This window comes from Equus przewalskii, chromosome 28 (assembly GCF_037783145.1).
Source record: "Equus przewalskii isolate Varuska chromosome 28, EquPr2, whole genome shotgun sequence".
NCBI lineage: Eukaryota > Metazoa > Chordata > Mammalia > Perissodactyla > Equidae > Equus > Equus przewalskii.
In genome coordinates, this window is record NC_091858.1 from 30,782,591 (window position 1) to 30,794,706 (window position 12,116).

A 12,116-nucleotide genomic window follows, 5' to 3' on the forward strand; every position below is an offset into this window, starting at 1 on the left:
AGACTTCCTGTCATTTAATGCCTTCAATGTCACGATTATCTGTTCACTTCTATTTCTGTAAAGTCAAACTATTAAAAGTATCACTTAGTAAGGCAACACCTCTCCGTTGCCTATGATAAGTTACTTTGGTTTACAGCAAGAAATTGTGAAGCAGGAAGTAAAAGGAGAAGCTTTTCCTGATAAGTCAACAGCCCACTCGTATGCGAGTCACTCGCGGCTGGGTGAATCCTGAATGAATGCGCCTGTGTGTGCGCATGCGCATGTGTGTGCGCGCGCGTTGTCTGCAGTTGGAGGAGAAAAGTTAATTTATTTTTAATTTTCAAAATTGCCTTCATTGGAGATGTAATCACATTTTCCCTTTGCTGTGAGAATCTTTATGCGTTTCTGTTTGCTTTTCATATTTGAACATCTTTTCTGTGTGGTGAATGTGGGTTGATATTCTGTTTGCAGTATGGACTCTTTTTCACGTGATGAAATATCTTTTTTAGATATTTAAGTCTCTGAATTCCAGAGACCACAAGGCAGTGTATTATTTCTGCAATAAATCTTCCCCAGGGCTTGAGTAAAGGCTTGACGGGACATGTGTCATCAGTGCTTTCAGTGAAACTGTGATGTCCTTGCCATGAAACTGCCAAGAGACATGGTCCAGAGACTCCATGTCTCTCCCTAGTGGCCCAAACAGGCACCTCATTTAGATGTAAGCCCCAGAGAGGAAATGATTGTTAACTTTTTGTGAACTCCATAAACCCCAAGAGAGATTTCATAAGGTAAATAGAAGACTCGAAATGTATGTAATCCCCATTAAATGCAAATTTTTGGAAATTTACACTCAAGAAGTATTTTTTTTTAAAGATTTTTTTTATTTTTTCCTTTTTCTCCCCAAAGCCCCCCGGTACATAGTTGTATATTCTTCGTTGTTGGTCCTTCTAGTTGTGGCATGTGGGATGCTGCCTCAGCGTGGTCTGATGAGTAGTGCCATGTCCGCGCCCAGGATTCGAACCAACGAAACACTGGGTCGCCTGCAGCGGAGCGCGCGAACTTAACCACTCAGCCAGGGGCCAGCCCCAAGAAGTATTTTTTTAATATTCAAAAAATACAAAACAGATCACAAGCTATGAACCAAAATTAGCCATCCAGTCCTTCACCTCACCCTTAAAGCCATACAAACAATTGAATGTAAAATCACAAAGAGAAGCAAGATCTCCTTGTTCCTCAACTTATATTTACATTTTTTTAGTTCCTTTTTCTATTGATTTGTGGTTGTTGACTTGCTAAAACAATGTTAAGTGTTTCTCTCAATGATGTTAGTGTAAGCAAGTCAACAGCGGAAAAGTAAAGCTAAGTATTACCTATTATCTACTTAAAATTAACCAGGCGTGATGGGGAAAGAGAGGAAGTATTTAAAATTATCATCAAACTAATGAAAACTGCAAAACCCAGAAAAAGCACTAGATTGCTAACTACAATCATTTACCACCATGAGATTAGGTAGAGTTCACTCTGGTTGGTTGGAGTTGAGAAGTTTGATTTTAAGAGAAAAGTTAGTCTATGATGAAAAGAAAGGGAGAATTACTTCATATCATGATATATACTTATGAAGCTTTTATTACAAAAAGTGGCTTGGACTGGGCATATAAATACCTGGAATCATATATTTTTAGAGTTATAAATGCAAGGAGAGCATATCTTACATTGCAAATGCCTTTGGTAAAGATTGAACTGAACAAAAGAAAGCTTAGAGATTTATAGTCTTGTGTCAATTAAGTGAATAATCTAGAAGATCAAATACTATTGAATAAACAAATATAACATCTTATTTGCTGTTTTGCATAAATAACTTTATCCCTACATTTATCATTTGAAAGCAAAAGAAATAGATTAGCTTAATATTAACACTAATTGCTTTAATGAGAATAGCTATTTTTAATTAACATAGTAAAAGCACATATGGTTTTTGGTGACCATCACAAAAAACTTCTAATAATGAAAACTAGTTTGCAATATGTCAAATTTTCTTTCTCCATCGTTTATAATTCTGCATATTTTTGTACTTATTTTACATTTACTTACTGTTTAAAATTAATCAGTGGTGGTGTTTTTCAAATACTATCTGTGTGCTAACTGCATCAGAATTCCCTAGAGGTCTTTAATTTTTTTTTCTTACCTGAGACCAACAAAATCTCTGGGCTTGGGTCTAAGAATATATATTTTTAATTAGCATTCTGTCATTCTCATGCATGGTGACAATTTTAGACCCACTGACCTATGGTGTATAACAGTGACTAATTTCATTGGTTTTATCATCTTCATTGTTTAATTGATGAGTTTGCAAGGTAATCTGTTAGGGATGGGCCATCTTAAAAGATATAAGCCATTTTTTGGTCTCTTTGAGGAACTTCCAACTCAAGTAGAAAAAATAAAGGCTTATGCACAAAAATACTGTGAGATCTCTGGGGAGAAGTACCAGAGCATCATGTGTGTCCTGAAGTTTGGGCAAGAGAGTCATCCATGTGGCCTGGTTGGGTAGGTGCCTTGACATAAGGCAGAACTTGAGTTGTACCTTGGATGAGAATTTCCAGCAGATGACTACATCAAGCATAGGAATCCCCTTCATGTCTTAGATGGAGTAAGAAGGTGAGAAGGCAAGTAGAACTGTTTGGCTGAAGCTGGTGGGTTATACAGGGTAACAGTGAAGACTCAAGTAAGCATAAGTTTGAGAGATGGATGCGGTCACATTGTATATGACCCGAGCCTGTTTAAGGAATTTGAACATCATGCTGTGGGTCCTGAAGGGTGGTTCATGATCTGAGCTCCTGAAAGACAGGTAGTAAGAAGAATGTTGAAATCATTTATGGGATTGACTAGAGGTCTGAAGGACTTTTGCTAGGGGCATCGTCTAGTTCAGAAGCAACCGTAATCACCTAGCAGGGAAGTAATGAATAGTCAGAGCAGAAGTGGGGGCAGTGGGAACAGAAGAAAGAGTGTTACAGAGGAAGAACCCATAGATCTGGTGACTGTTGAACATGAAAGATAAGCGAGTGGGAGAAATTAACCTTGCATCAATGTTGTAATCATAGGAAAATGTTGGTCCTACTTGTAGGATTAGAGCATTTCAGAGAAGAGAAGAGACTGGCTTTCATGGTTGGATGACGGATGATGAAGGCATTGTTCCATAAACCACTTAAGATTTTACTAGACTTAGGAATCTTTGGAGAAACGAAATAAGCTTTACAATCTTATGTCCCATTAAAGGGGAGTAATTGTCTAGGATCAACAGGACTTAAACTGTGTAAGATACTTACAGTATTTGAGCATTTGACAAGTGTTATTACAATCCCTAAAGGAAAGTTAACAGTATGCGTATCCTATTACCGTGCATTAAAAAATGAAGAAGTAAATTTTATTCAAATGAAATAGGCCATAAATGTGGCTGTAACATTTAGTCATTTACTTGCAGTCTGCTCTTGCAGTACCCATTGCCGTTTCTCTGATCTACTTCTAATTCCCATACTGTTTGGCAGTGCCAACCATCAGTCGTTAGAAAGGAGGTTCAATGTTAGGGAAGTGTGAAATGTTTGTGAACGTGGAAACTTTGGACTCTCTTCCTCTCTTTGTCTCACTCTGCATTAATATGTGTTAAAGGCTCAGAGCTTGACTCCCTAAAACACCCTTTCTGAGGATGGCAAAAGATTGCTTAACTGAAGGATTGGATTCTTGTCCCCCTTTTTGGGTATCTGATTCTTTAACAGCAAATCTACGGTTGTCATGTTTCCGGTTTGCCTTAGAGCATATGATTCAGTGTTTTGTCAACCGCCTGTCTTCTAATAGATTTCTGACACAACTCTGAATGATGCTGGGGATATATGGCTTTGGACGTGAAAAGCTCAATTCATCTTTCATTTTGGTTTCTACTTCTTTGTCTTCTTTCTTCTGAATTGTGAACAGTTGATTGGCAACCATTTATTCACAAGATGGTTATCATCAAAATTGTAGGAAGCAGTTAGTCACGCTATCAATGGCATAGCTTGAAGACCAGTGGGTCTCTATTCTTGCCCTTCTGAGTTGATCTGAGAAAGGTGGAAGGTGTCGGATTTGGGAGGTTTCTTTCTGGATTTCCAGCTCGGGGGCTCTTGAGAGGAAGGTCTTGCCCTCCTTCTTATCAGAATAGGTGCACCTGGAGGGCTGTTTCCAAGCTTTCCTTGGGATGTTTTAGGACACAGGAGCTGGTGTGAGAGGAGTGAGGGTTTCTTGTGCCCTAGCACTGCTGTTGTCTTCGGCAGCCAGAGGGGTCTTCACATGTTCAGATCACTCTGTAGGTATCATACACACCTACATTGAGAGTAGGCATTTGCCTTATAATTTGGTTATATCTGCAATGTCCTGAGCACCTACGAGTTAATTTTGTTTTTCACTCCACCTCCATGAGATGGATGTTAATACCTTTCATTAAAGATAATGAACCTAAGACTCAAATGACTTAACCAGAGCAAGAATACAGCTTTTTCCTTTTTAAAAAACTTTTGCAGCATGTATTTAATAAAGTATTAATGGATTTGAGCCTTCAGCGTTTGCAAAAGACCCGTAATCCCTACTCCTTTCCTCCTGCAAGTTGTAGCAAGAAGTGTGCAAGAAGCCAGAGAGAAGTAGTACTCCGTAGGGAGGGCCCCCTTCTTATATTTATTGAGGTCCCCATTCCCCATAATGGGAGAATCTGAAACAAAGTCGGACTTTCTTCCGGGCTTTACCCCCTGGTGCCCCTCTGACTAAAGAGATCTTAAATGGCCTACTCCACAGTAGTCTTGTGAGAATGATGGAATGACTAGAGGCCTAACAAGAATTCCTGACAATCATTAGCAGTTTTTCTAAGTTGCGCTAATAGAACTTCCAAAAAGATTGTGGTCTTACCTATGCCACATGCCCTTTCATGAATAATTGGATTTAGAAAGAACAAATTTTACTGGCCGAGGCATTATGCCTTCTCTGACTTCCGAGCTTACATTGTTTCACCTTAATTCCTGATGGATGTGAATTTTATAAATACCACATAGGCCTGCCTGCATTTTGTTGCAAAACACGTATTGTAAGTTCATATTTGTATAAATTGTGAATTAAGGTATCATTGATATTTCACATTAGAAAAAAACAGATGAAGCAGAGAGCTGTAAACAACAAGGGAGGAAAGTTCATTTGATTTATGACGTAATTCTAAAATTTACTGTGTAATTGTTTCTTCTGAAATGTACTCATGTAAATTATTCAGGTGGTTCCTATCCTCGGTTGATTTACTTTTTTTCAGAGTTTATAGTTTAACTCTTAGGGAAGAAATTGTGTTTATTTAATTTGTTTTATAGGGCATCCATCCTAGAATCAATTAAATAGGTGCCTTGAAATACCTTTAGCTGGTGGATTCTTACTGTTTCGTTGTACTGATGGTGACTTCCTGGGTTCCAAGTGTTAGAAGGGATGTGATTCCTTTTTTGCAATTCTGAAATCCAAAAGCTCATTTTCATAAATTATTTGATGCTATAACCGTGATCTGATCTGACATAAAGTTATTGTCTTTATTCTAAGTTTGAATATTTCTAAACTTATTGAAGAAATAGTAATGTATTTATTTATGAGATGCTCCCATAGACCCTGCTTGGTAAGGGGGCGTGGTACATATTAAAATATGTATGCACTGGGTTTCCTGAAAACTCTGGGATCTCAAGTTCATACAGTCCCAAGGGCTTATGGTAAGGGATTGGATTATAGGGCTGTTCTTTCCCAAAGGCCTTTCTCAGTCACCTGATTGCCCCAGTGACTCAAGAAGAAGGTCCTGTGGACACTGCTAACTCCATTTTACCCGTTAGTACCAGGTTTATGTACTTTTTACTCCAGATTCTCACATTGAAGTCTACTTCAATTCAGGGCATTTTAATTAATTCTCACTAGCGGCAGCTTCAGTTCTAAGCAGGAAATTACAATGCAGTGAGCGATGCAAAAAATGCAGAGTGAGTGATTCCCAGCTATAACCAGTAGATAATCCTTTCTGAGAAACAAAAATACCAGAAATGAGTTACACTATAAAGGCAGACTGTGTAAGAGATTTTGTAAGAGAGTCTCCTGATTTACCAGAAGTTGTTGCCTAGGCGTCTGGGGGTCACGTGGACAGGCCTGGGAAAGGTGCAAGGATGTTAGGTCAGCGGTGGAAAACCAGTAGATGCTGGCTACAGAAACAAGGGAGAGAGGAGTATTTCAGATATTGAAGCGTGAGAGCGAAGTACAAAGGTGGTAATGTCAGTGCAGTCGGCTGTTTGGGGAGCTGGAGTGGACCCCTTTCACTGAAGAGGCCAGAGCTTGAAGGGAAACAGAGGGAAATATTGTGGAAAGTATAAGAAACCAAAGAGCAGGACCTGAGTTTGAGTTTGGGTTGAAAGCAACACGAGCCACTGAAGAGTCTTCAATGATATGCTAAGAGTGGGGTTTTAAGGAGCTTTATCTGGCATCATTGTGCAGAAGTGTCTAAAAAGGTGGATTAGAAGCTGGTCAAAAGCTTCCCAGAGGCAGTTCTCAGCTTCAGGCGTCCTTGCAGTGTCTGCTCTCTCATTCCCTTGATCACTGCATATGGTGTTTGAACTCTTCTAGATGCTCCCGATTTCTGAGGATGAGAGTGATGACCACTTTGACTTGCGTAAGCACCCATCACCGTCCCATCTGGAAACATTTATAAAATATGTTAATAACAGATATCTTTGCTCTTATGGCTCGCATTCCAAACATAGCAATCAGTGTAAACAGTGGTCATGCTTAGATACACACATACAGGCACACACACACACCCACCTCTCAATGGTTCTTCAAACTGCCAACCATGGCTTATGTATTCTTTCCTGCCTAGCTGAATGTTTTTAGACAATCCACTGAAAGAGAATGATGTAAAAAAATCAGAATGTATGAGAGGAGAGTCTCCAGAGGGTAAACACTCATTTGTGGATCAGCTGGCAATTAAAAAGAGAGAGAGAGCAATAAAGTGTCCTAGTAAATTCCTTCTCTTTAAAATCTTCTTACAAGTCTTCTTCCCAACAATCAGACTAGAAAGGGGGGCAGCAATGAGCTATCAAATAAATAGTATAGGGCCGGCCCCACGGCCAAGTGGTTAAGTTTGCGTGCTGCGCTGCGGTGGCCCAGGGTTTCGCCAGGATTCGGATCCTGGGCATGAACATGGCACCGCTGGTCAGGCCACATTGAGGCAGCGTCCTATATGCCACAACTAGAAGGACCTGCAACTAAGATATACAACTGGGGGGATTTGGGGAGATAAAGCAGAAAAAAAAAAAAAAAAGATTGGCAACAGTTGTTAGCTCAGGTGCCAATTTAAAAATAAATAAATACATAAATATATAGTAGAATTACTTTGTAGTTGCTTTTATCAATCTTTTTTGAAATGTGGCAGAAAATTTTACTCAAACTCAACCTCAAAAGACACCTGTTAGAAAGTGGACGTCCTGACAGGGGAAATATTCAGATGTGCAGCCCTGTGTAAATAACGGCATCTCAGAGTTTCAAAGGAGACTTCTCAACAGTTTCAGCTTCAACGTTGTCCTTGTTTGGACAGGTTGGGAGGAGACAAATATTTTGGAGTAGATCAGAAAGATGTGGTTTGCGATTTTTATACTTATAAAGGGTTTAATTAGTCATTTATTTTGCAGTTTGTTTTGCCTTAAAACTTGGTCCCCACATTACCATCTCCTCTCCTTTTAGGGAGGAGTAATGTAAGCAATTCTAAGTGGTGACTGGAAGCAAAGCCAGCTCTTTTCCTGACCGCGGAACCCATGCACTTTGCTTTACGCTTCCTATGATAGTACCTGCAAGAACTCACTGTCTGTATTTCTGCTTGTTTCAGTCACATAACTGTCACTTGCTTCAGTGACATAACTGTTCAGAGAGACGGGCAGTGCACAGGCCCTGGAAAATGATTTTCAGTGTTTGCATCCTGGCTGTGTGAATTCACATCCTGCGTATGGCATTTACTACCTGTGTGACCATGGGCAAGTTAATTAACTTCTCTGTACTTCCTTATAGAGTAACTGAAGACAGTAATTAATGTGTTTAAAATCATGTAATCATGTAATAATTAAAATAATGTAATAATTATAAATTATAAAATAAAATAATGTAATAATTAAATAAAATTTAATAATTTAGTTATATTTAGTGTAATTAAATAGATCTTTTTCTATTTATTAAATTATCAATTATTAATAATTATTTATTAATTATGCAGTTAAGTAAATTATAATTAAATTTTAATTTATTAAATTTATTTAATATTTATTACTAACTAAATAAAATTTGATAATTAAATTTAAAAATAACCTCATAAGTTTATTTTGAGGAATGAAGAATTTATCTAGCTAGCTATCTATATTCCTTAGAACCATGATTGGCACTTAGTTAGCACTCCATACAATTTGGTTAGATAGGTGGGCTTCATCATTAGAAAACTGCCATAGACGTAAGTACTATGCCCTAGGCATATGAAGTAACTGTGATATCCTTGAGAGTGATTCTCCAGCGTCTTCCACCTGATTTATTCCATGTGTTTTAATTGTAACCTTGCTGACAGTTTCTCTGGTTTCTAAAGTATGGGGACAAGATGTAATATTGATGTTTGGTTTTGAGACAGTTGGGGGGAAATCCAGGGTGTTTATCGTTCAGTGTCTGTATTGTGGTCCTGCTTATAATATGTCACCATCTCTCCTGTGTGCCTGGGTTTGTGTGTGTCCTTGAGAGTGACAACCTTGGCCATGGACCACCTAGTCAAGGAGTAGGCCATGATGGTCCTCCCCCAAATGCTCCATACGTAAGGCAGTAGGTGAAAAGGACTTTGGTACACACGGAATTGTTATAATGCCATATAATTTCACATGAACTCGTGTGAATACTTTAAAAGCTTAAATACTTTCAAGTTTAAGTCTCTGTTAAAGAAACAGGCTAATCTTGCTACTTTAGTGTGTGAACATCTCAAGTCTTTATGTTATTAATTGGCACAGGAGAAATATAAATATGCATTCTAAATTTGCAGTGAAATCATCAAGAATACCTAAAAGATTAAAAATATGTTTTTGCCAAATAAAATATAAAGAAAATGTAGTGGTAGAATGTGACAGGCAAGAGTTAAACTTGTATAAATTTGTGTAGACAAATATGAGTGTATTCCTCCTTGGGGGCGCTCTTCCAGAATTGCAACCAGCCAAGTCTGTCCTCTCTGTGCTGTCCTTGAGAGGAATCATGGAGTAAGTACTTTCCTTCTCCCCGGGTAAGTCTGGTGTACTTGAGGGCCCTAATTTGCTCACAGTAGTTGATTTTGTTTGATGGTTCTGTTTGCCAGACAGACAGGAAACACTGTGAATTTCTTGGTGCTGAACACTTGATGGTGACGGTGGGGCGCTGGAGGTGTGTGAGCAGACAGGAAGAGGAAACGCGAAACAAGTGGTGGACACGGCCCCCAGCTCTTCAAGAGCTAGCAGCCTATATTTTACTGAATCACATCTTGAAAGGATTCCCTTCCTTCAGATTCCAATATAGATGTTAGTTGGAGTATTTTAGGACTTTCAATCAGATGCTATATTTCTAAACAGAGAATCTTTTCCTAACTGAATCTGGAACAAGGATTGAACACTAAATAGGTACTTGGCCAATATGTAAATGAATAAAAAATTAGATCATACATTATCTCTACAAATCTATACATAGCCATGTACATTATCCATACAAATCTTTATGCAGATACTGCTATGATCTTCTTCTAAAGTGGTTTTCATATTTTTTTCAGGATTAGAACTATATGTAATTATATAAAATAAAGCTTTATATCGAAGTGCTGTTATATTTCAACACTTACAGGTTTTCAAATTTAAATTTTAACGTAAGGTAATTTTCTTCACAGTATTTTTTCATTCTCATACAAATTTCTTTTTCTAATAAAAGTGCTGTGCTTATTTTGTCGGGGTTGGAAACAGGATTAAAATGTTGCTTATTTAATATTCTTTTATATGTAGAGGAAATGTTCATGAAATTAATAATACTTTTGCTTTTGTCTAAAATACTTGAGAAGGATGAAAAAATTTTTAAAAAAAAGCAGATTTTGACATCATAGCTGTTGGAGAAGATTCTTGCATATGTGAGAGGTCCCACTCGGAGACAGGCCACACTTGCCCCCTCTTGGGAACTGGCTGGGAGTTTGGGAAGCTGACTTCTTATTGCCTTCTCAGCCAACTAGTGTTCAAAGGTTTAATGCCTTCTCTGAAATGGCAAAAATATTGCCTTACTTAAAAACATGTGATGGTAATGGCCCTGTAACCTTTCCTCAAGAAAATAGTATATTTTCTCTTTTCTTTATTTATGCTTAAATGGAGTCTTTTCCTCCCCCACCCCCACCCCCGACCCCCGGCCAGTGTCCATCCCCTGAAACAAAGAGTGGGTAAATTTGGCAAATTAAGTCAGACTGAAATCTTACAGAAAATGGTTTTCATTTTCTTTTAACTGAAGTGACCGCACAGGCAGTGAATCCTATGATTGAATTCTGATAATGCGTAAAAGGGACTATTTCCTTTCACTCCAAGTTCCTTGGAAATAGCCAGTTGATATCAAATGCCAGATGTGTGACTGTTTCAAGCTGCTGTGGTTTCCTTTACTATAATATCACTGCCTACACGGAATATTTTTAATTCTTTCTTTTTGTTTGTGTCCGTTGTGTGTATTTAGTTACTTTGTCCTTTTTAAAGTCCTCTTCCAAGTTTATGTTTTGAAAAATGGAGCACTTAAGTAGAGTCCATGGTTGCTTATGGGTCGTGACATTGATGACATCCCTAAAAAATAAACGAGTCCTTTTGTCTCTAAGCCAAATTATAGTTTTGGCATGAAACTGGTTTGTTGTTTGTTCTTTTTGAATCCTGGGTCTTTCTTTTAATTTTTGTGTCCATCCATGACAAATTAGAAGTTTATCAATTCGTGAGTCATGACCATTACACTTAAAATTGGGTAATTTGAAGCTGTTTTAGATACACAGAGTAAGCAAATAATGATGTCATAAATTTTAGTGCAAATGATATTTTTTCCTCCTAAACACTGGCAGCAGTGACGCCTGCTCTGTTGGAGACCAATGCTGTTTTGCTTTAGAAAAATGTACCACATGTGTCATGGCCACGTGAGCATAGCATAGTTATATTACTGTAAGATGGCATACTATACCAGGTAAGTTAGTGAACTAAAGATGGAAATATTTAAAATCGGTGGCCCTTTTTGTGTGGTCCTTCCTTGACAGTGCAGGTTCTTCTTCAGTCTTAAACTGAGGACAGTCTTAGTGTGACTCCTCAAGTCACGCCAAGGACCCTCCAGCTTCCTCTAGCAGAGAACACCCGAGATTCAGATTTTGCCTTCGTAGGCCAATGTTGTAAGTTAAAGGTGCCCTTGAGTTTGGTGTTAACTTTATGACACCTCTGTGAAGCATCTTCAGGGTGGCAGGAGGGAGGCGAGCACATCGCCTGATTTGCCTTGGGTATTAGCTTTATCCCTCTCAGGGCTGGGCATTCTTGTCCTCCTCTCAGCACTGACTTAGGCTCATTTAAATTTGACTTTCTGTTCAAAAATCCAAATGTTAACTTATAAACTAAGACATTTATGTGCTAAAATTAAATCTGCATTATTCACATGAGCTGTATGCTATAACATATGCACATGAGCTGTATGCTATAACATATGCACATGAGCTGTATGCTATAACATATGCACTGGCTGTTGCACATAGGTATTAAACCCTTGCTTAGTGAATGGGTTATAGATGAGTTAGTAGATATCTTTGTCAAATGCCAAGAAGTCAATTGCCGTTAGTCTGAATTGAAAACATTCTGGTTAAATGTGTCTATGCTTAAAACCTTCCAATTTGTAATAAAATGTCACCAAGATATCATAAGCATGGATTTTAATATGTGTTGCTATGGGTTTCGTTCGGAACTAATGGTGCTTGAGTCTCTGAAGCTGTATAATTTCACGGGCAGTACGTTGGAACATTGTTTTCTACCCATATTTAAGTTCAGTCTTTTCCAGAGCAGTTTCGGGTTTTCTAAGTCTAC

The 12,116-nt window shown here is 38.2% G+C and overlaps 1 protein-coding gene across 1 annotated transcript in view; it reads left to right on the forward strand.

The window, feature by feature from the left end:
- The window catches only part of VEGFC (vascular endothelial growth factor C), a 115,374-nt gene that overhangs the window by 1,838 nt on the left and 101,420 nt on the right, over positions 1 to 12,116 (forward strand). The window lies entirely within an intron of this gene.